At 40.9% G+C, this 25,473-nt stretch overlaps 1 protein-coding gene and 1 long non-coding RNA gene across 5 annotated transcripts in view; one reads left to right on the top strand and one right to left on the bottom strand.

The window, feature by feature from the left end:
• NRIP1 (nuclear receptor interacting protein 1) overlaps nucleotides 1–25,473 on the bottom strand; it is a 74,005-nt gene that overhangs the window by 35,502 nt on the left and 13,030 nt on the right. The window contains exons 1-3 of one of the 3 annotated variants that reach the window (XR_008435727.1): nucleotides 13,137–13,201; nucleotides 1,674–1,814; nucleotides 1,081–1,246 (exon numbers count right to left, since the gene is read on the bottom strand). The exons of 1 other annotated variant lie outside the window; for it this stretch is intronic. The gene's annotated coding sequence lies outside the window, so the exon portion shown is untranslated. Of the gene's footprint in view, nucleotides 1–1,080; nucleotides 1,247–1,673; nucleotides 1,815–13,136; nucleotides 13,202–25,473 lie in introns of those variants that run through there. One more of the 3 variants, XM_053970485.1, reaches the window with a different exon arrangement.
• On the top strand, nucleotides 13,296–15,480 carry LOC128803472 (uncharacterized). 2 transcript variants are annotated; one of them, XR_008435729.1, is made up of 3 exons: nucleotides 13,296–13,368; nucleotides 13,535–13,733; nucleotides 15,373–15,480. It is a non-coding gene; the product is annotated as an uncharacterized LOC128803472 (long non-coding RNA). The 2 variants fall into 2 exon arrangements; XR_008435728.1 differs by lacking the exon at nucleotides 15,373–15,480 and adding an exon at nucleotides 14,819–15,203.

Raw genomic sequence — 25,473 nt, 5'->3', positions numbered from 1 at the left:
CTTAGCCGGATCTGTGCCAGTGTGAGAGGCAAAATTAAAAACAAGGTCTTTGACAGGATGTTGTCTCCTCTTAACCCTTCCCGTGCAGGCGGCAGCACCGCGGCCGCGCTGGGAACGCACCGAGGGAGGCTCAACCCGCAGCAATTCTTTCATAACCCAATTATGTAAGGCACCATTTCCTCGGAGCCGGGCTCTTGCTCCCGCACAGCACCCAGACGGCTCCCCCGCTCCACCCCTCGCCTCCCGCGCTGCTGGAAATGCCCAGCATTCCCCCAGCACCCTGCGGGGACAGAGCCAGCTCGCCGGAGGCAGAGGGGAGCTCAGTGCCTCCGCTCCCCCCACAAATATCCCGGGAGAAAAGACGCTTCTTCCAGGTGGAAGCAGTAGCACCCATCACAGCATGTTGTGCATGCTAAGGCCAGGCAGGTGAGGAGGAGGAGGGTCAGGAACATGCAGACGGTTTTTGTGGTAGGCATCAGACATGTTTTATGAGAAGGAATTAAAAAGTGACCACTTCTCGTCCTAACCTGTGATCTCCTTCTCAGTCATCCCGAGCCAAGCAGGAAGCAGAGCAGAGGGGATTAACATGGGACGGACCTACTAAGAGTTGGAGAGCATGACTGTACACACAGGGGAAACAAAAACAAACCAATTCCCAGCCTGCCTGTGACTGCTCATCATCCCACAGAGTGACACAGAGGCAGAGATAACCTCTAGGAAAGGCCCTAGGAACACATGGTTACTCCACAAAACGACAAGTTTACCCAATGGATTTAGCAGCTTTATTCAAATGCAGCTATGGGCACACTGAAGGGATGGGTGCTTCCTTCAGAAGTGTATTTGCACACAGAATCGCCAACTCCACCTCCAGTAAAATTTTGCCAAGTAGGAGAATGCTCAGTTAGAAAGCAACATGGATCCCCATATCCGAATGTGGAGAGAAAGGCATCACCACGTTCCCCCCATCTGTTTGAGTGGTGATATGTTAATGGTCAGATTAAACTGTCAATTTCTACAAGGGGAAAAAAAATAAATACAAATGGGTTAAAATAACCTCAGCTTAATCAAAAGGAGCCAGCATCACACTTCAGAACTATCTTTTACTGTTTCTAGCACCAGACAAGTCCTTGAGGAGAAAAAGAAGGAGTCACTCGTACCAGCAGAGGGTGTTGTGATTCTTCTCTGCTCGAGCACGGAAGGCTTCCTTTAGTCTGGTTTTATACAGTCATTTTCTAGGCACTGTAGTCTGTTACACGGTAACAAAACACATTTAAGTTTACTGAAGAAGGACGCAGCTTCGGCAGTTATGTCACAACTGCTATAACACTACCCTTCACCTACCACTAAAATAGATTCACTCCCTCACTCCCAAGAACCACAGCTCTTCTCACAAAACACCCTCCTCATTAGAAGGCTTTAACAATTTTAGTTTTCAGTAACATCAGTGACGGTGCCTTCTGCATCAGCAGAGGAGGAACTTGCACCATATAGATGCTCTTCCATAGGCCTAAGGTTTCCAAGGCATTTGTTACACCTGGACAGAAGGCCACGGTGTTCCCACAACACCTGGCTGTCGGAGGAACCCCCGTGATGACAGTCTCAGGGACTGCTCTTCCACAGAGGCCACCGCATCTCTTCCCCCAGGGAAGCAGGAGGCTTGGGGTGGCACACACCTCATGTGTCTTCTCCAACACATTGCAGACCCTGGCAAATGGACACTGACCAGACCCACACATGGGTTATTCACTGATCTTCCTGCACAAAGGTGTTCTTTTTGCAGCCTTTCAGTGACAGGATGCCATACAGGCAGCCAACTGTGGGGGGTTTAAAAAAAAAAAACAAAAGAAAAAGTTTAGCCACTTAGTCTATTACACAATTATTGCAGTACTGCATTCCATGCTGTGCTTCTTAGAAAGCTTCCCAGTTCACCCCAATTACCAGGAAGAGGGATTAGAAGAGACCAGTAGAAGTAGCTCCCATGTTACATGTTAACCTAGTAGAAAACACTAAAATGAATTTTCATGGTATGGCCATGCAACATCTGTGATTTCTTAAGCTTCTCCAACCTGTAACAAGACAAAAATATATTATGGTTTTTCCAAACACCAAGTGTTGTGAAAACCCCCAAAACAACAACAAAGAACTCCTATTGCAATGTTCCAGCTGAGCAGGGTGACTCAAAGACGCAACAAAAGCTTTCAAGCCACACAGTCATTGCTGCCAAGTATGGGACACGTTGTGTGGCCCTGCCAGAACTAGAAGCCAAAAGCCAAAAATACAAATTAGCAGCTTTCTTCCAGGGCCACAACAGTTCAGTAAAAACTTTCCAAATCAGGCCATCCCTAGGAGGTTCAGACAGAAACAGTGAGTGCAGTTACACAGCACGCCCACCCACCCAAACCACAGCCACCATGACAATGTCACATCTGTGGAGCTGGACAGTCACTTGTTTCTACCATCCGATGAAAGTGATCTTTGTGGCTACAATTTCTCATGCATGGCAAGCTGCAGAGAGTAAGGCTGTTCCTGGCCTGCTCCTACCACAGGGATACTCACAGGAGTACACACAAGCTCCATCTATGCATGGACAGGATAAGCATTTTACAGACCACCCAAATACAGGTTTCCCACTCAATCTTAATTCTGCCAGTTTCTAGCCATTGATTCTGAATACACAACATTCATATTCTTTAAACCTAAGACTTCTTTTGTACACAGTGTACCTCGGGTGCAGCAGAAAAAAAGAAGGGATAAAGATGGCAGAAGTTAATATAAGATATTCTCTTTCCAGTTGGACACCATTATTATATAAAAAATATCTGCTAAGGACGCTACTGACAAAACCATTCTCCTGGAACCATACATCCCATCGGCATTTGTAGAAACAGTTGAAAAATCATTTTGTGACTGACCACGTATCTCAACATTTCTGGCCTAACTTCCCAGCAGCACCCAAAGATGTCCCTGGTCTACCAGAAAAATGAAAATTAACACTACTATAAAACATTAGGTATATCTGATTTGTAAGAAGCTTTATCACTAGTGTGTTAGTTTTAAGTATGCTCAATATAACTGGCCTTCTTACACTAGTATGCAATAACTGACTTATACTAGTATAAAATAAATTAATATTGTAATTACTACCTGACAGTAACAGGTAAAGGCAAGAAGTACTGAATAATGTATATTAAAGTCATCAAATACTGTGATCCTTTCCATATTCTCCATTTGGAAAGTACCTACAGGAGGGCCACAAGGATGGTAAAGGGTCTGGAGGGGAAGCCACATGGGGACTGGCTGAGAGCACTTGGTCTGTTCAGCCTGGAGAAGAAAAGACTGAGGGGAGACCTCATTTTGGTCTTCAATATCCTCACAAGGGGAAGTAGAGAGGCAGACATGGATCTCTTCCCTCTGGTGACCAGTGACAGGACCTGAGCAAATGGCCTGAAATTGTGACTGTGTCAGGGGAGGTTTAAGTTGGATGTTAGGAAAGGGTTTTTCACCCAGAGGGTGGCTGGGCTCTGGAACAGGCTCCCCAGGGAAGTGGTCACAGCACCAAACCTGACAGAGCTCAAGAAGCCTTTGGACGGAAAAGGCACATACAAAGCTGCATCCAGCTCTAGGATCCCAGCACAGGAAGGACATGGAGCTGTTGGAGCCAGTCCACAAGAGGCCACCAAGGTGATCAGAGGGTTAGAACAGCTCTGCTACGAGGAAAGACTGAGAATTGGGATTGTTCAGCCTGGAACAGAGAAGGCTTTCGGGTGACCTAATTGCGACCTTCCAGAACCTGAAGGGAGCCCACAGTAAAGATAGAGAGAGATTATTTACAAGGGTTTGGAGTGATAGGACAAGATGAATGGCTTCAAACTGACAGAAAATACATTTAGACAGAATATTAGGAAGAAATTCTTTACCGTTGAGGATGGTGAGGCACTGGAACAGATTTCCCTGAGAAGTTCTGGATACCACATCCCTAGATTGTTCAAGGCCAGGCTGGATGGGGCTCTGAGCAACCTGGTCTAGTGGAAGGTGTCCCTGGCTCATGGCAAGGGGTTGGAACCAGATTATCTTTGGGGTCCCTTCCAGCTCAGGCCATTCTATGATCCTATGGTACAAATGAAGTAACCTTGTTCTGCTGAGATCTCAACTAACACCCAGGCATCTTCCACAACTTGTCCAGTGTTTAATTTAGGTCTCCCACTGACTCTCAAATTCCACAGCAATCTTCTGCAGATGTTTTTTCAAAAACAGTAACTCCCAAACTTGGCACATCTTTTCAAAAAGTGGATCTCAAAAAAACAAGCCTGATGACACACCCAGACAACACCATTCAGTTTTGGGATGTTCATTTCCTGCTTCAATCATCTCATATACTGAGGTGATTAAGGACATTATCAACACTTCGTGCTACATACACTCACAAATACATTTTATTCTAATATTTAACCTGTGTCCTGATGTGGATTACATGAGCATTTGCAGAAGAATAAGGACTGTATCAGTGTTTAAGACTGTATTTTGCTGAATCAGGACCCTGAACTTTAATGCAGGTTTTTCTCATTGCTGTGCCAGTTTATTTTATTCAGCACAAAGCCACCAACAACCTTTGAGTTCTTCTGCTCAAGGTCATTTTTAACATTCACAAGCACAGCTTTTTGGCTGTCTGCAGAGCACAGATTTTTTTTAAAGTGGATTTCAGAGCAAAGTGATGTCTGGAAACATCTTTAAATAGTGAAAAAACATCCTTTAAAGTTGCCTTAATCAGTTACCTGTTAATAATTCTACTTGGCTACCTTTAATACCATAGGCTCTAATTTCATCTCCATCTCTGCACCCACCCATATCTGGAAGGTATAAACATGATATAAATTCAGTTTCAACTCCTGCAATCTCAACGTCTAAGCTACACCTCCCACTCTTAGCCTTTGAAGGCATCCAGTACACAGTCAGGTCCTTGAGCTCCTTCCCCTGTTCTGCCAGACACAACATTTTCTAAATTTGCACTTAAAAGGGGGGTAAGGGTGGGGAGCTACCTACATTCAACAATAATTTGCAATATTTTAAAAAATCCAGAAGTTTGTTTATATTATATTTCATAAAATTAAACACAATTCCCTATTCCTCAGACATCCTCTTTCATCACCCCAACAAAACTCCTTAAGCTTCTGTATCACTTCCTCCTTCTTATAATTAAGGATGTGGGATTGAAGGGGGTAATATAAAGAAGCACTTATTTTATTTACACTTCTGACGGTGCTGTATTAAATATTATTAGTATTTTATCAGCAGCTGACTGATAAAGAAACATCACAAGCCTAGGAAATGAAGACTACAGTATGTTTGGGGGGTTTTTGTTGTTTTTTTTAACATATATATCAGTTTCTGCATCATCACTGAAGGGCTACATTGCCAAAGTTCACCTTCAAATACTCTTGTTTAAATACTCTTTGTTTTGTCTGTGCAAATCTCAGTACAAAGCAAGAAGCAGCATACTGATTACAGAAAATACAGCTAGCCATGAAAATTGAAAAGATGGAAGTGTCTGTCAGGCAGGCATGTTTTGTATACACTGTACTTCCACAAGTGTGCATCTATGTTAGACATGCACACTTCATCCTGGTACTCCAGGCCACTGAGAAGCTGACAACCAGAGAAGCCCAACAGAAGAGTGAATTACACTTGTAGGGTTCCAGCAATGAACACACTGTAATACTGTTTCCACATGTCCAGCAAAATAGCTGAAGCCAACAGCAGTCAGCAGCGATTCCTGGTTAAGTGTATTTACGTACTCAGCTGCCAACAGCACTTGCTTCTCCAAAACAGGCTTCATTAATTCCTAGGTCGTGCAGTGGCTCAGACTCCCTGAATCTCCAGCTGGCAAGAGTGTCAGAAACCCACCCACCACAATGTTCTCTTGCTATTTTGTTATTTCACCTTACAACAGTCTCAATATAGAATTACAGGTGTTTTGTATTAAACTCAATCCAGAGATTCCCACTTTACTGCACACATGTACATTTGCAATGTATTAGGCTCTTTTTTCTTAGCCTTAGAAATCCAAATGGTTATGAATCTCTAATACCTTTGTAAGATTCAGACCTCTTGACTACTTCTTAGCGTAGAACACAAAAGTGGTATCAAATCTCACATTAAAGTTAATAGAAACTTAAGTAGAGGAAAGTGAGATTTATCCTGTTCCTAGTCAAGCCATAAGCTTAAGTAAGGACCACTTCTTCATTTACTTAGGAACCAATAGTTTTAAAATACCTAACAATAGAAATAACAAAAAGTAACGGAAAGAAAGCTCCAGGCAATCATCCTGAACTGCTCTCCCTTTCTCAGAAACACTAGATGGATCCTTTTAGAAACAAAGCCCCTGATCTGTCTTGTAGCAAACATAACCCCTCGGCCCAAACACAATGCCTCTATAAAACTAATACACAACAGTTCCATACTCTCAGCAATTTTTCTAACTACAGCAGGTCTTGCCAAACTACTGGCTTAGGAAAGCAGAGAGCACACTAAAATTGTTCTGCTTTTTCAGAAGACACATTAGGTTTCCTTTTAGTGAATACCACAAAACGCAAGTCGAGTCTCTCAAGGTGTGCAATGGTTCATTCAAGTTTGTCTAATTCTTAGTATTTTGCCAATAGTATAGTTGTTACAACCACCACCACCCCCAGGCTGGCTGATTTAAAGAATCAGAAATATGAAGCTTTCACAACTTTTTAAAATGCACCCAGAGATTTCAAAACATTTACAAAACCCCTGTCACTTTTCAATTATTTTCATTTACGGATGATTAACGGTATGTCTGTGCCAAACACGGACATAAAACACATTCTTCAAGAGGTATGAATCTACATAAAAACACAGATTTACCAAATTACAATACTGGGAGAACAATTATTTACCTCAAACAAAAACAAAAAGGCACTTAAGATTAATTTGTCAGCTTTCCAAACTTTCATGAACATCACAAAAATGGTTTGAGTTATTAGAAATGTACATAATGTATATAATCATAAAAAACCAGCATTGTTCCACTGTTTCATCTTTCCTGACGTACAACTGAAGCATTTGAGAAACCACGGACAAGAAGAAATGCAGCGCTGGGAGAAGGCAAACTGAATACTAATTGGAAAAAGATGAAGATGGAATGTTACTACTCTAAATATAACTTACATAATTTATAAAATAGTTTTACAGATAAATATCAAATGTCCTCCTAGAGGTTGTCTTAATTTTCTGTTGGTTAATGGATCAGCCATAATAGGGAGAGAATTGGCAAAACTCTAAACCTTTCCTCCTTGCTATGTTTATGTGTTGGTACTAACAAACATCAAACAAAGCATCAACAACAAATTACTGTCCACAGAAAAAAATAAAAGGACCCAGTTCATTTGCTCACAAGAGCAAAATAAACATTATAGTACTCTCCAAAAGCATAAGATGACCAAGAAAAACAACTGTACATATGGTTCACCTACACAGATAGTTCTATGTTGTGTATCCCCCACATCACCCAAAGGATCTCCCATGCTCATGAGGCAGCCTTCTCCTCTCATTTGTCACACTGACAATTGGCATCCAAAGAACAGAAAAGAAATGTATATGGGAAGAACCTCATGGAAAATTTCCTTCCCTTCATTCTCTTGTATGTATGAAGTCCACAGCAGGAACATTTTGGCAGTGGAATATTCATGCTCACTACCACCTGACATCAAGGTTCATTTCTCTGTGAAAGAGTCTCCAAAGGATAATAAAGTAAAAGCCTGAACACTTGCAAGAAGCATATAATAATGCAGAGAAGCAGTAAAGATTACTCCTGCCCCAAGCAAAAGGAATAAATAGATAATCATGGAAAAGAAACTACTAAGACCTTTCAAAAGCCTGCTACTTAAGAACACAAGAATAGCCTGGTCTTTCAACATAACAACCATCAACATCTAACTGATGTCTTTCAAGGCAAGCTCGAATCATACAAATTCATATAAACCTTTTTTTTTTTTGCAACCCAAACCAGAATGCCCGAGCTGCAGCCTGCTGGCCAGATCCAATCCACTGCAACAACTCATCTGGCCAGCTGCCCACTCCTTACTGTCCTCCCCAATGGCTAATTAGATATAGGAAGGAAGCAGGAAAGGGCTCAGGGAATAACCCTCACATCTGATTTCCCACCGCTATGTTTCATAAGGGCCTGCAGCCTCTGCTCTATCAAAAAACACGGCGGAAATTAGCACGCGTAGTGATGGTGCTTGTGTATCTCCATATGGCTGTTAATAAATGTGACTTTTGCTCCATGTCTGCTAGCACTACCAGCCCAGTGTCAGGACAACTGTGTGTTGCCCACACGTTTCTGTTACAACGCACCATTTACACACCCTACCCCAGTTATTCACACCTCTACACACACCATCATCTGCAGTCCTGACCCTCTACCACCAATGCAGCTCCCTGGAAAAGCTGGACACTAGTTCTCCAAACCAACATGTTTTACACCAAACCAGGCAAGAAATGTCTTGAACTGGGGTGAGTTTCTTCCAAAACAGGCCCAGCTCACAGAGGAATGCTCTCCATGCTCCCTGAGTAACATTTAGCTCTAAGTTGAGAGTGACTGCTAGCTGCCACAACTCCAACAGGGCATGCATACTAATGCTCTTGGACTCCTGCCATATCATCCATATATGCTTTATTACAGCTCATCTCCTTAACGTGCAAGACATTTATCTTCAATTCTTTCAAAATGAGAAAGAAAAAAAAATCCCGATACTGTAGAACTGGTTTTAGTGCTGTTCAGACCATTTAAACTAGGTCACTGCAAGCTCTTCAAACAGATGTTTCTTTGTCACCACATACAAGTACGAGCACCAAGTTATATTTGCCATACTAACAAACTTTTCTGGATTGTAAGGGCTAGAATTCTTAAACAATGATCAGGTAAGCCTCTAGCCACAGTTTTTCCATTTATCAGCAGAAAGTTTAAACACTAAAAATACAGCAAGAGCAGGTTAATCTCATGAATCAACCAACCAGCCTCAACACTAGTCCATCACGGGCAGTGGGGACAACAGATGGTGATGGGACAAACCCAAAATTTGCCAATTTGAGTCCACAAATTCAAAGGCAGATCAATGACCATGACTGACAGAAGAATAAGTAGATCTCAGAGACACCAACCAACCATCCTCAGAAACATGAATCTCTTCCCATTCCTTAGCTACACCATGAGATCAAGGAGTGCAACTGAGAAGCAGCATCAATTCAACAGCAATGTAGGCTCATTGATATGTGCTCTTTGGAACAAAGGTACTGGACTAGAATATATTATTTTAAAGTAGTGAAACCCTTTGCCGGTATGGTTTTATTTTGAAGATAAATTGTATGAATGTCCTGCAAAAACATGACCTGTCCTAGAAACCTGAGAATTAGTGGTGTGGAAGAAGAAAACAAACAAAACCATCAGAGTTGAAATAAATGCATACTTCAATTAACTTGACCAATTATTCATAAAAATGTACGAACCCACATGAAAACAAGATTTGCTTCTCTGTTCTTGCTCTCTCCACACCCAGTTTGTTGCCAAAAAACGTATAGCACAAAACATCCCCACAATCTCTTTTTAAAAAAATTAAGAGTTTAACAAGCAATGATTACAACTTGCTGAAGTCAATAATGTCCCTGTAAAATATGTCCCTTTTGTCAGATGTAAGACATCTTAACTCTAGTTCTGTGGGTGTAAACAAAAACACTGAGTAGACAGTCTTCTACCCTGAAAATAGGATTCATTTAAGAAAGAAAGTGCTCTTGGCAGTTGTTCCCTTGAGAGGGAAGCTATGCCAGATGGTGAAGCTGCTTGCCATGGAGGCTGGCAGGTAAGAGGTGAGGCCTGGGATCTGCCAGTCCCTCCTCCAGAGCAGCCACTAGTACAGCTGAGCACCTGGGCTACTCCTTTCTCTCATAACAGCCAACGAGAACAGCAGAAACCAAACAGCAGATTTACAGTTCGCCATCAAGTTTTGTCACGCAAAACAAAACTTTTGCAATAGGCACATACAGTTGCAAAACCCCCGAAGAAACTCAAGACTTTTGCCATGACAAACTCGGCTTTTCATCACCAAATTTTTCTTTTTTTTCCCCCCACAAGTTTACAGAAAAAACTTCCTCTAGGAGAAGGTAATAGGGGGAGTATATTTTAAATAATCCACACTACATTAAAAAAAAAAGGGATGGATACAGCTGTTGAGGGCAAACAGGAAAAATTACTGGTTCTCCTTTAAGGTCTAAAGAAGAATGAAACATCAAGAAAACACAAAAAAGGGTGAGAGTGACCTCAGATGTCTGTAATGAAGAGGTTAAAGGATCCAGATTGAATTCTCATCAAGAAAGAAGACATTCTGAAATAACAGATTTTCAAAGCACTGATTGAAAACACATTAAATAGATCAGTTCTGCAGAAGTACCAAATGCTAAGGGTGGCAGAATGAATTACTGCAGGTGGTAGCTGAAACAGAGCACTTATACAAGTTCCAGGAAAACCAAAACTAGTTTCTAAGTTAATGATGGAGCAGCAGCTTCAAATACAGTCACTTTGCTTTTTGCTCACACAAGGTAAATCTTATTATTGAATGCCATCATTTTAGTGCACTTTCTAGATCTTTAATATTGTACACCATTTGCCTTTTTTAATAAAGTAGGTTGTACATCCATTTCATGAAGATGTAACAGTGATTAATCTCAAGTAGGAAACACTGACACTATACCAAACGTGCAGCGCTCATAATTGATCAGACTGGTGTTCCCAAAAATCATATTTGATATGGATTCAGGCCACCCCAGACCTCAGATATGAGTGAAAGGCATTCTGAAAAGGATGAGCCTTGGTACTACAGCTCCCCCCAAGCTGAATCCCACAGACCAGCCAAGGCTGACATCTTTCCCACCTCATTTTCCCTCCCTGTGTTACACAAGAGGAATCATTACACAGTCCAAGGCTGTGAGACTATTTCAGCATTATTCTGTGCCTGCACGACAACATGAACACAGACATCCAGGGCTACACTGAGCTTGGGCATTGTCAGAAGTTTGTCCTAAGCTCTCAAAACATTTGATGTTGCTTCTATCATTTTCCAGACCTGACTGAAGAGTAAATGTCTTTGAATATGCCATGAAAGAGACACGGAGGATATACAGCAAAGTAAACACTGTTTAGGGATAAGGCATAAATAAAGAAAAAAAAAAATTAAAAAGAAACAAAAAACACATCAAAAAGCACCCAACCCAGATTTAAAAGGAAAAAGGCAAAGATTCAGAAAAAAAGCAACAAAAAAAAAAAAAAAAAAACAAAAAAAAAACACAGATAAAAAACATTAAGAGAGCACATCATCCCAAACAAATAAAATTAGCAATAATACAATGAAAAGCAAAGAGATTAAGAACCAAAAAAGTGTATCAGCCAGACACTTTTGGTCAGCTATGCTACATTATTTCCTACGTTTCCATCAGCATGCACGCACTCACCCAAATAGCTGTATCTTAATCCACGTCAGCTTGGTTTTGCTACTCAGCTCCAGATGACATCCTTGTCCTTCCCAGAACTGAGAGACTTTGCTAGGGTTTGGTTATACAGCCTGCCTCATAACCCTGTGCGATTTGTAGATCAACAGAGGCACATTCTCTCAGACCTCTCCAGTAGCATCTTCTTCAAGCCCTTCAAAGTCAGTGCCTGGGTCTCAGAGCCCCAGTACAAGAGTAATTCCTCAATGGCTGAAGATCAGAAAACACGCATGAGGACATGGAGAAGACGTGTGGAGAGCTGGGGAGCACAATACAGGGAAAAAAATACTGGAAGAATAAAAGGAGGGAAAGAAGGAAAGTGGTATTTCCAAATATGAAGTGCCAATTAGGGGAAAAAAAGTGAGAACCATCTCTTTAAAAATATAACTTTAGGCTTTAAAATACATTAAAGGTGAAGAATCAGCCTTACTAGTCAATTAGCTATAGCTTTGCTGGGTATGAATTCAGCTGCTACTATTGCCTGAGCTTTCTCCGCCCCCCGCCCTCCCCCCAATCACTGTTTCATTGTGAAAGAATTTAATTATTATTTTCATTACCAGATGCATACATTATAAAATGAGCCTGCACAGAGACAATGAGCACTTTAAGAAAATAGGTGCAATAATGAGAATGATATGTTTTGTTTACATTTTTCTGCAATAAAAATGAAGACATTCTCAATAAGGCTACTTTTTAAAATATACTTGAATAAAATATTTCATAATAGTCATAACACTAAAAGTGACACTCCTCTTTTTCTTAAAAAAGGATTAGTTCAGTGACTTAAATTTTAATACAACTTAAAATCAAATTAAAATGAGGGGTTTATTAACGTCTCTATCAAAACCTTCCACAAAATTTAACTTGGACACATTTCACAATGATGAAATAGTAATGCTTTTCTGTTTTGTTCTTAAAAAATTTTAAAAAATTAAAAATCTCTTCCAGAGACATCAAGTATATGGCATACCCATGGAAAGAATACTGCAGCCACCATATAATATGCTGGTATTCCAAATAAACCACCAAAAAAATTCAAGAGAAAAAAACCCCAGAGTTTTCCAATTAAATACAGATACATGTGTCTATTTATTTGGGAGTTTTACAGCATAAACAAAAATCTCAAAGCCATGAAGCAATAAAACCAATTCATACATTTGTATGGATATAATAGAAACAACACAATGGTAACACCTGCATATTACTTATAGTCCAAAACTACTGACTTAGTAACAACAAAACCCGAGTTTTTGTGCTTTATGTGACCCTATTCAACAACACAGGGCAACGCTCCAATTCCACCCAGGAACCAGGTTCAATAAAACATTTGCTGCCCATGGCCCACCAAGCACGCACGGGGTGATTTACAGGTAAGCACCAGGGCTGTCACCAGCACAGACCCCCTGCTCTCAGTAACAGCGTCCCCATGGAGCTCGTCGTGTGACCAGCTGTCACATCCGCACACGCTCACCTGTAAATCAGTCACTGCTACGGGGGACACTTAACAAGCCTCTGCTTCCAGCTCTTGGGAGTCTCCCCCTGCTCCAGAGCTGGAGGAACTGCCCACGTGCACTCACGTCTCGCCAGGACTGTGCCTCCAGAGCTGGGATCCACCCCTGGTGTCCATGGGCACCAACACCAGAGGAGCAAGGAGTCACCATGGGTTGGCTCCTGCTGCCCACACAGAGATGGCACAAGGGCCGTGCCCTCACAATGCCTCAGCATGAATTGCTGGCCCTACCTGGGCAGACCTCTGGAGGCCCTGGAATGCCAACTTCCATTTTGGAAAGGTGTTGAGTCTTTACTCAGGTAGGATGGAGGGCATCTGACACTTAACCACAAGCCATAATAACAGAGCAACCTTCTCTTCCCATTCTTAGATGTGGATGCCAAGCCAGGATTCACTTGACCAAATGAAGATGTTTACAGTGTAGGTGTCTGTATCTGAACAGGTCATGTTGGTCTCCCTTTACAGCCCATGGGAAGAACTCGGCTCTTGGACTGAACTCCTCCTACAGAACATGTCAAAAGGAGGTCAAATGAATCACATCCCACAAGTGCCTGCTTCTGCTCCTCGCCTGACAGGAGTTCTCCAGAATTCCTGTTTCTATTTGCTGGATACATTTAGGGCTTTCCCGCCACTTCCACTCAAGAGTTAAACCTTAATAACACAGGTGAGACAAAACCCACACTGTCCTAACATCAGCTTAATCGTCCCAGTTTAAAAATGACTAACAAAGCACTGTTTGCGTAAGTTCCCAGCATTTCCTACTCAATACAGTGGATGCCTGATCCCAGGTAACACCAGTCCTTCACATAACTGCTTTCAGTAACATGACTCCAATTAGTGTGTTTACTTCAACATTATTTGTCAGCTTGCACTTATTCCTTCAGTACTTTTCCTCTCAGATGTCACAAGAATTGCCTGACTCTGGGTAGCAACTCTTTCTCATTAGAACAGAAACTTCCTCTTTTTGTTGCCAGTCTTCAAAAAAGACTTACCAAAAGATCTCTCTTTAGGTGTGACCTATATATTTTCTTCTACCTTGAATTTCCTCAAGTTCTCAATTTCCTAAACCTTTTTTCTTTTGTCCTACACTTAAAAATATTACCCAGTATCTACTGAAACCAGTGAATCTTCATTTGACTTTGAAATGTCAGGTTTCTGCTCAGGTTTATCACCTCCATTATCTCTTACTTTTGCTTGTAGAGTCCTCATTTTTACTAGATAGACAAGAACTACAGCAATTAGTATTCTCAAGTTCCCTAATTCTACTTCTGATTTACTTCCTCACCTTTCCCAGAAACAAATAACTTTTTTTTTCCTTACTTATAACATCTCATTCCTCTTCTTTCTCCTCCTAAACCATATTCCTAAAGCTCTCCAGAATCCAGACTGGCAGGGAAAGGGTTAAAATGTGTTTAGGAAAGGGAAGTAACTAATTTTTTTTTTCTATCCTGTCCAAAGCAGCCATGGCAAGCTGAACTCCCTCATTCTGTAAGGCCAAGCAGTGTCTCACCTGAGCAAAATGTGACATGATATTGATGTACTGTTAGAAATTGGTTCCACACTGAACTAACAAGTCTTAGTTGCTTAAGATGAAATTTATCTCCCCTCTTCCTTCCTCGTATCCTTCTATAACCAGAGTCACCTCGGTTGGCTGTTGAGCACTTGCCAACAAACCCTCAGACATGTCGCAGCAGTTGGAGAACAGAGCTTTTCCAGCCCAAAGTTGTGACTGTATTTATATTCCAACAGTTCACCGCTCCAGCTTTGGCATGCAGTTGCCATGTAGCACTCCAGACAAAATCCATCCTCCTCAAAACTGCTTTTGATCCTGAACATTTTGCTTCAACAACTGATCAACGAACAGCACAGCTAAGAAAAACGCACCAAACACCTTCCCCTGGGGCAAAGTGGGCCCTGTTACAGCCTGTTCAGCTGTGAATCCTGGAGATGGTGATTTAAGCTTAAAGCACTTGGTGATGGTTTTAGTGGTTTGACAAATCTCTCCCAGCAGGAAGGAAACTTTCCATGTCTGGCTGTAGAGTGTTTCACAAAGCTGAAAGAAAATAGCACTTATCTAAATTTAACTTGCCATACTTTTAAACTGGTCTGTGTGAGGAAACATCTTTTGCTTTCATTTCATGCAAAACATTCAATTAAATTCTTTCAGGAAAAAAGCCCTTCCATACTAAGGCACGCATGCTATTTTTTCTTTCACATATATTTCATTTATCTTCCCACATGGCTCAAGTGGAAAAATCTTGGTGCAGTGATTATAAACTCACATTAACCTGCTCTTCTACCAGGGCAAAGGAGAACAGGAGATGCACTGAGCCATTCCTCATCTCCATAGGCAAAGAAATAAGATAGGCCTGGCGCAGAGCCCGCCCAGCGAGCCGACTCCACCAGACCAGGTTGGGAGCACATTCCACAGGCAGGAGTACTTCTCGAAGAACTTCCTGCCAATGGCTACTTGACATTAAAAACTAGGATGATCTAGGTCAAGTATCCCAGTTGACGTTAATTGCTATGTTGGATCAAAAAAAAAAAAAAAAAAGCAGGCAGCCTCTCAGCCGGAGCTCAAGTCACATCAAGCTTAAAAGTAACCGAGGCCAAAACCTTGAATTGTACCCAGAAGCCAAAAGGAAGCCAGGCAGCTGTTGAAGAACTGCCCGAGCATGTTCTTGCCGCTCCTGCCCGCCGCTGCCGGCCGGAGCTGGGGAGCACTGACCAAGAGCTGGCGATTCCGTGGCTTCGCACGGAGGTCACAGAGTCACAGGCAGCCCCTGCGACATGCCACCTCCTGAGTACATTCTCTGCATCCTCATGCAGAAGGTTGGGGGCCTGCTGGCTGTACCTACCTCAAAAAACCAGCAAGTTGCAAAACACTTAGATAAAAGGACAGGTGATATGCTCCAGAGGCAGGTGCTACTCATAGTAGCACCTGCCTTTACTGCTTTATCTCTGTTTGCTGCTTCTTTTATCTCTACATACTCTGAAGGTAAATCATGTGCCATTTCTAACTGGAAGGGAAAGATTACCTGGAAAAGCAAGTCATCTTTTGATTGACCAGAGCACAAGACCAGGTGACTCAGTTACTCAGAAAATCCAATGTCAAGGAGGTCAGATTCTGGAACAACTGCTACCATGTGAAGGGTATGTCCTTCCACATATTCCAGTTATTTCTGAAAATGTCTTACAGCAGATGAAGACAGTTTTCAGGTACCTAGTGAGTTCATGACAAGAAGAAACAACTCCATGAACCCTTTCAATTCATACAGCTGAAACAGAAAATAACTATGGGCTCATCTGACTTCTCTGCCCACCTTGAACAATGCAGCCTTTTATACAACAGGCATAAAAGGAACAAATTAATTTTTAAAGAGCAAAAGATGAAAATATATAGAGCTGTGCTCCATAACTCATAGCAGGCTTCCAAATTGTAATCAATATTTTCTTTCGCATTTAAGAACTGCTGATTCTTAATGCTTTTTAGATGTCCAAGTGCCAGAAATAATAATTTTATTATAGATAACTGTATGTGATTAGAGTATGTCTGTAGTTTTTGAAGTTCTCTGCAAAGCCAATATGGGACAAGTGCCCATTTGAATTGTTATAAAATTTCTTTGCAGTACAGTAATACAATACTCAAGTAGCAGACTCCGAGTTAATATTTAGCATACAACCTGATAACCTCATATAGACCCAAACACAGCTGGAAAACCTAAAGTCTACAGCAAGTTCAACAGTATTTGTATTATTTTATTCAAAAGTTTAAAAATACAGGTGCCAAAATAACTCCTCGAAGCAGGAACAATGTTTGAGAAAAGGAACTTATCAGTCAATGGAACTATTCAACAATTACAGCACATTCAGTACTATGGACCATTGACAGCTTATTTAGTCCAATGGCAATATAAAAAGGCTTTCTTTCCCCCACGTACAAGCTCTTTTGCTGGTAAAGATAACTAGCACTTTGTCCAAAATTTTACAAGTAACAGTCTGGGGCCAAATACAAAGCTATGTCAAGGATAACTTTCTAAAAACCTAGCCAGTGCCACTCAAAAATAAATCATCAAAATCAAATAAACAACAACAACGCAACAACAACGCAAATATAAAACATACAATCTAAAACATATTTACTTAAGAAGTTGGGGTGTTTTTTCTACTTTACAGATCAGATCCAGGCAGGGCATAAAACATTTAAATATTATGACAATCAAAATTAACCCTAAAAGTACTTGTAGGAAGAAGTGCATAGCACTTCTCCATGTATGCCAACAGGAAGCACCAGAGTCTGCTTGTGTTACCAGGAGAAAGTCTGGTGACCCTCCCAGCAATTATGGACTAGAGCAGATCTTTCCCATGCCCATTGGGATATTAGGAAAAGGTTGTTCACTGAGAGGACAGTCAGTCAGTGGAACAGGCTCCCCAGGGAAGCGGTCACAGCACCAAGGGTGCCAGAGTTCAAGGAGCCTCGGGATGACACTCTCAGTCATGTGGTTTAGTGTTAGGTAGTCCTGCAAGGAGCAGGACTCACTCGACAGGCTTTATGGATGCCTTCCCAATCAAGACATTCCAGGACTTTATACACATATTTTTAGTCATCAAAATGTTGGTTACCTATTAAGACTTTTCAAAAGGCTTTTTTGATTTGGAAATACCCAAATGTGCGTCTTCTACCCCTTCATTCACAGAAGGGCATCAATACTTTGTGATAGGTCTCCTGTGGTCTTCAGAGCAGAGCTCTTGCACACCAGGGGCTACCTACGGAAATTCCTAATGCAGGCAGCTGATCAGCTGCACAGATTAAAGATGGAAATGAGTGGTCTTCATACATTTTTTTTGTTGGTTATGTTTGTTTAAATTAGTTCCAATTACCAGATGCATTCAGAAGTTACTGTAGCAGTATTTCCCTTTTCATCCAATACTAGGCTAGAATAGTCATTTATTAACTATGGCAGTGTTGTATTTTACAATGAAAGAACATGAAACAGATGAGTCAGGGTTTGTGTTTTAATAAAATTTCCTTTAGCAAAACTGGAGCAGGGTATCTCATAAACCTGATTCAGAAACATCCTCTACTTAAATACCTGATTATGTGTTTTCTTTACTTTGGAGAAGTGCCAAAAAAATAAAAATGGAAAAGAAAGACAAAATAAAGACGGGGGAGGGGGGAACCCCCAGAAAACTTTGAACACTGACACAGTCTCTCAGAAGGAAACAGCTGCCATTTTTTTCAGAGAATCACCTAACGCACATTACTCATTTTATTTATTAACTTTTACTTAACCCAGCTCTTGCTGCTGTTCTTGATTATCTGCAGGGAGGCTCAGGTGAGCCTACTGAGGAGGGAGGCAGAAATAAAGTATATAAAAAATCCTCACTTTCAGTCTCCTGCTTTCTTTTACTTCCACTTGTGCTCTCATCCAAAGCCTTCCTTAGACATCCTCCAGCTCTCCCAACTCTAATCAGTAACACCACTCTCTTTTCTCATCCTGCAGTGGGCTCAGGAAATGAAGATGGCACAAACATTTATGTTTTTAATATGACAAATAACTGCGCGTCTTTAAAACTGCTCCCACGAGGGCAATACCACAGCCCATGCTTGTACCAGTGAAGTGGCAGGACTGAAACTGAGCTGTAATATAAACCTGTGTACTTTGTCTTTATCTATAAGGAGTCACTCTTGCTATTCTCTTGTATTTCCGTATCAAATTAAGTGAATATGCCCAAGCTTTCCCTCACATGTGCAATGCCAGCTTCTGTGCAAGCAAAATCTCTCATTATTTGGCAGCTGTTTAAAATGAAAATTCTTTACTGGGTGCTAGAGCACTGCAACTGCTAACACTGAATCCTGACTGCATCATTCATTCACGCAGGCAGCAGAGCTTCTGCCTCCACATGATGAGCTCAAGTTAGAGAGGTACTTTAATTTCTCAGACTAAAGCACAGGTGCCTTCTAATCTCCAAGTCTAGCAAGAAGAGACATAAACATAAAAACCAAAATAAGGGATATTTGCTCTGTTTGTTTCTGAATATAGACTCTCTGGTGAGAGGGTTACCTGTTGTCATACCTAGCCCTAGTCTGGTCCCTGTCTCCTCCACAAGCTAATTTCATGCAATGCACTGCCACAAAGATGTTGCCCTTCCTGCTAGTCTTTAGCAAGCATCTTTTTCCAGTGTTCTATTGTTAAATAATGGCTCCATGCAACTAAAACCAGGTGTTTGTCAGTGCTGAACTGAAGTAATGCTGGCATAAGCCCATGGGACCCTGGGATGGCTCTCCTACTACAGGATCCTCTGGCCAACTTAATACCCCACACATTTTAGCCTGTCAAATTTTAACAGTCCCATTCTTGCCCTGTTTCAGTGTGTGCATGTGGTTTTCTGCTCCAAAACACAATGGAGTGCTATTTCCAGCCACCATTTCTGTGCTCCTGTGTTACAAAACACTCATTAGCATAGGAAATGAAAACCACAGCAGACTTGGGGGTGGAATCACTTGTTCCCTAGGTCCTTCCAGCAAAAGGAAACAACAATACCCAAACACCAACTCACAGAAGACCCTACGGTTTCACCAATTTTCATGCTAAGCTCCCCCTGAAATCAGTAGGTAGTATGGGGTTATGGGACTGACTTCTCCTTGGAAAAGGCACATTTACTGCAATGTAGCTATTAAAAGGAACAATTAAAACAAATGTCAACATATTAGAAACAGTGTTAACTGGTCACAAGCTCAACCTTTACCTCTAAAAAAGAGCTCACTTTGTGCAGGCAGTAGGGCTATTTCCCCTAAATTTAGGTGTGTTCCATTTAAGCCTGATGTTCTCTCACACTCTGTGTCAAAGCTTTTGAGAGCAGGAAGCACTGAAAGCAAACCAGGACAGGTTTCCCTTAAAAACAGAATATTTTTAAGCATCAGAAACATGAAATTTGGCATGTTGAAAGAGACGCAAACAGCTATCCCTTTAAAAAGCCTCTTTTAGGACCAAAATATTTTACGTTCCCTTTCTCACAGCTTTATGTTCACATGCTCTAATCTATTTTTAGAATGTCCTTCCTAGATTAATTTTTAAACTTGAGTCTGGACACTTCTCACCCTCTCTCTGCCCAGATATCCATGTTGAGTCTGTTCCACTACTGCAGGCTGCAAGGACATTGAAGTCAGTCTGCCACAGGTTTGCATCCCACCCTTTCCCACTAAAAGCAGAAAAAAAACAACACAAGGATAGAGAGCCTGTAGAAAGGAACAGGGCACAGCACTTACAGGGCAAGAGCCATAACTTCCTACAGCAGGCATGCTATTGCATGTACTTTCTGCCACAGTAGATGATGACTTGAAGCCATCTCATTAAATGCTGCAAGGCTTAAAAAGAAGAAAAAAAGAGCTGCTCTCCAACTTTCAAGGAAAAGAGTATAAATAAGCATGCCTGCCTTCATCTATAACGTAACCAGCCCAGACTTAGGCTTGACAGTATCTCTCTAAGCAAATAAACCCACCATAGACTTACAGGATAAATACGTAGCTGAACCTTATGGCAGTTCTCTTTACCAGATAGAATTCTACAGCTTTAGCTATGTTAGCTCACAAACGTGACAATTTTAACCCAAGCCTGCTTATATGCTTTTATTTAGAAGAGTCTTGTACCTGAAAGTCTGTATACATCACAAATCTTTTGAAAGGAAACAGATTTCAGACAACCATTGATGTCAGTGTGAACTATTTAAGGAGTAGTAAGTTGCTTTAGACTAAGCCAGTTCTCCACATTCCATTTACAAGGAGCTGGGAAAACCAATGCAATGGTGATTAAAAGGAGTGGGTAGGGGGGAGAGGGATTTAACCAGCTACTTTACGTAAGATGCTCAATGAGCAATTTTTGTGGACTAAAATTTAATCTGACATTAGTTCAGACCTCCGTTATTTACGTGCATAGTCCCAAGGAGTGGTAAACAGCACTTGTAAACTGAGAGGAAGCTGTGCCCACAGACCACAGAGTATCAAAATATCCAGTGCAGGTCAAATCCAGGCAAGTCTCCCAGCCATACCATGGCCACTGAACTCCTCAAATAAACTATTGCATTTCCAGACAAAAACGTGTTCTCCACATTACACAATCTGCAAAGACTAAAGAGCACACATGAGGCAACCAAGTGAGAGCTAATAAAAGCACAGATATTACATCTTTTTCTTCTCTTCTGTGATCTCATTTTAGTAACTACCAGTTATTTCTACATATCTTAAGAGACTCACTTGTAAATAACAAATACAGGAACACAGTGCTGGAACACACCAGCACATGTACAGGGAGTCAGAACTCAGGAAAGTGAGTTTATGAATTATGTTTACACATTTTTAATACAGTCTAATGATTAAATCAAAAAGGAAACTAGGAAGGATATTTGCCCTTATCTTAATTAGTGAGGCTGTTTATGCAGGCTGAAAGGTAAGCATGTGTTTGTTTCTCCATCTCATTTTTATGTATTACAACTGAAGAGCATTGCATTATTTGAACTCTTCAAATCGTAAGTAGCTTCCAAACAATTTTTCCATAATTGATACTTAAAAATTTCACATTTGATCCATCCAAGCAAGACCTATTTTACCCAGAAAGAATAAAGCTCTCACTTACCAGAAAGATTCAAAAGATGCAAAATAAACATAATTCCCTTCCTAAACTTCAATCAATACATTCTTTCCCCTAAAATTTCTACAAGTAAATTGCATCACTACAAGTTCAATTATGCCATAAAGTGCCTTTTTGCCTTAATTCTTCCAAACAAGAATGTATGAGGTCATTTGATTGATATCTTAACTACAGAATCTAAATTGGGATTGAAAACCAACCAACAAAACACGACCCCAAAACTGACAATGCCTAAAAAGCTGATCACGGTAGGTGTTTCATCCCAGACAGATGGAAGGGGTTCAGGAACTGTAAAAATGGTTCCCATCCATTATTTCCCTCTCACTCTTAGAAGTATTTGCTGTTCCCAATATCACCAGCTCTACTACACCTGTTTGACACACCCTTTCACATAGTCTCTCTCCCATCAACATGATATCTGCAATATTCAGAAATATTGCAGTATCTTAAGTTACTTTCCTGAATTATTTAAACAACCACTGCTATTTCTACAATGCGGTACATCCTGCCAGAGTTTTCTGAATCCCGAAGACAATGTCCACGGGACATGGGCAAGTTTTTAGATTAAAAAGAAAAAAATAATAAAATTAAGACACATAGGACAGCTGCATCTCCAAGCAAGTCTCTTTGCTCAGCAAGGTAGAGAAGCGAGCGAGGAGATGACACACCCTGACTTGTGCCATCTCCCTGCAGGGAAGGAACCTTCTGCACAGGAATGGAGCAGGTCACCAAGGTCAGCAGCACTGCCACGGAGAAACCTGACAAAGTCCACCTGCCACAGCACCAAGCAATAAGCTAACAAAAATTAGATCAGATAGCAGACCTCCAAGTGTTTATAGCCCATGACTCAACTTTCCCTCCTGTACAGTGACCTTTACAGAGGACAGGAAAAGGAGGCAAGCATGCTTATATGTTAAATTCATACAGTCCATTATCCAAAAGAGTAACTGGTATCAGAGGCTCCAAATCTACTTAAGAGGCAGTGGCCTATGATATCCTCAGAAGGCCAGAACAGAGGAAATTTGATTGTTTTTGTGCTCCTGGTATCTTGTGAAACATGCACAATTTTTCCTCAAAAAGTAACAACAAAGTCATAAGGTAGAAGACCCAGAAGTAGTGTGATCATCAGCACAAATAGCATATTTTAAGACCTGCCTTTAATGCTCAAGTTCAGTTTTGCAGAGACAGAATACAGCTGACATTTGCCTGGACGAGACATCAGAGCTAGAGGAATACAGCACTGCAACACAAAATACTCAGCATTACCCCAAAAACAGTGTCCAAATACTGTTCACTTCCTCTATCAAATGTTAGAATACTCTGAAAACAAAAGCAGAGCAGGGTAAGGCAAAGGTGAAATTGCCTGGAAAGCCTGAAGGGCACACTGAACAGATCCTTTTTCTTCCATTTAGGAAATTCACAGTAGAGTATCACTAGTGGTAAAACTTGAGGTCCAGAAGATAAATTTCAGTAAAGTGACCTTTTATGCATTCAGATCAAAAACCAGTTGGGTCATATGCATGCTCAGACAGCCTTGGGCATATGACAAACAAGCTTAAAAAAAAAGTTTGTGAGCAAGCAGTCCAGACAGTTGTGCTCAAGAGCTATATCCACAATACATGCTCAAACTTTCATGTTTGATATTGTAATCTAAAGATGAGCCAGAGTTCAGTAAACAGTAAATGTGATTCTGCACAACCTTGTTATCTTTTCATCTCAACAGTTAAACCTATGTGAGGGAGTGCAAAGAGGTTACAAAATACTATCAGCACAGTTTATTAAACGGTCTTTTTGCATTTATTTTGTAGCAGGACAAAATTTAAGGTAGCAGAGACTTAAGTCAGAGACCAGTAAGTCAGAGGACCAGGGCGGATTCTTGAAAAATCCTTTGGAGTTCCAGAGGCAAGACAAAATTTTTCTTCAAGAAATTCTGCACTCTTACATGGCCATTGTTTACCAGACTGGAGAAGTGCTGCTTTTAGTATGTTAGCTAAGCAAAAGTGAATGGCAAAGATGCATAGAATGGCATAGATTCTTCCCTTATTTTTTATAAACAGGATCCAAACTAACAGATTAAGGGGATTTTTCTGCTGGTTTTGCCTTTCCTTCCCATAACCACACAGCTCTAGAGATCCATTATTCTGGGAGTTCTAGGACTTAAACATATGATCTTGGAATTCAGGTGAAATTTTGGACTTTGAGAACTCAACAGCATCACTCCTGATTTCGAAACTGAAGGATTTCACACTTATCTGTGGTGTTGCACCTCCCCAACGTCCTCAAGCCTTTTGGATCATTATATTCTGTTTTTCAACTTTAGTTTCTTATCCTTCTCACATCTCACCCAAAGAGATTTTGCTATCCACCTTCTGAAAGCACTTTTAGATCATTTCAATTTATGGTTGTTATTGTAAATTCAAGAAAAATCTGTCCTGTCTTCACAATTACGAAAAAGAGAACATGAAACCTTCAGCTCTTGTGAAAATGGGAGGGCAAGGGGTGCTCTTGAGTTTGAGTTGCAGAGCATCTCCACAATCTAGAAACAGTCAAACAAGACTATTCACTGAATTAATGAGCATTTGAAGGATATTCTCACTGTTGCATAATTAGCACATAAAATTCAAGTAAACAGAAGAAAGTTAGCTACCTCAACAGCGAGGAGCCCACATGATTCTTGTGTTAGATGAGAGAAATTACAAAAACCAAGTACTCTGCAAAATAAGGTAAACACAGCCAGCAATCCTTGTTGCCCAAATGGATCCAGAAATCTGAGCAGACAGTTGTGTCCACGTTCCACATAGCTTTGTCCTTCCCCACCAAACTCAGTCCAGTGTAGGACTGGCAGAACACCCTTGCTTGGATCTCCCAACCCAGCAGGGATGTCTGCTTCTCCATCTGGAAGCTGCAATCCTAGAAAAACACCATGAGACAAAAAAGGTGTGGGAAAAAGTTTTTTGGGGGTCTTTTTGTTCTGTTTAGTATGACACTTGTCACGTACTCATCTCTTTGCCAACTACAAAAACTCCTAAGTGGAGGGGAAAAAAAACCAACCCACTCAGGCAAGCAATTTTTTCCATAAATGATAAGCAAAACAACTACAGTCAAACAAAGTTGAAGGCTATTGGCAAGAAAATAGAGGCCCAGGCCCCAGTTCCTTCTATTGCCTGAGAAATGAAGGCAGAAACCAGCATCTTGATGTTCCTCCCTGCTGTTTCGTGCTGCTTTCTCACTGCATTTCTGCAACAGTGGGAATAAAGACAAAAGAAGCACCAAAGAACAAAGCCTGAATCTCATTCTGGCAAAAACAGGGAGGGGGAACAAACAACAGAGTGGAAGTGGATGGACTACTTATAGCAATTATTGTCAAACATTTTTGCACTTCCTTCCTTAATGTAGCTCCTTTTGTACACAAAGGCCTCCAAATAGTTCTGAGAGGTTCCCTTTGTAAAACAAGGAGAAAGGAAAACTGTAATAAGACTATGCAATGAAGATAAATTTTCCCAATAATGCAAGCACCAGGAAACACATGGAGGTCAAATAAAACTATTATTTGCCTTTTCAAACACTATTTTCTTCAGCTTCTAAATAAAAACATTATGAAGCCATTTTACACAGTAAAATTTAACCTTCTATTAACCTTCCATATTAAGTAAACAAACCTTTCTAGCCAATAAGCATCATTGTGAACTCTCCAAGATGATAAGCAATACCTTAATTACATTCATTTACATGACTTTGAAATTGTTCCAGACCAAA

The sequence above is a fragment of the Vidua macroura genome, chromosome 2 (genome assembly GCF_024509145.1).
Source record: "Vidua macroura isolate BioBank_ID:100142 chromosome 2, ASM2450914v1, whole genome shotgun sequence".
NCBI lineage: Eukaryota > Metazoa > Chordata > Aves > Passeriformes > Viduidae > Vidua > Vidua macroura.
This window is presented reverse-complemented; position numbering and strand designations above follow the sequence as displayed.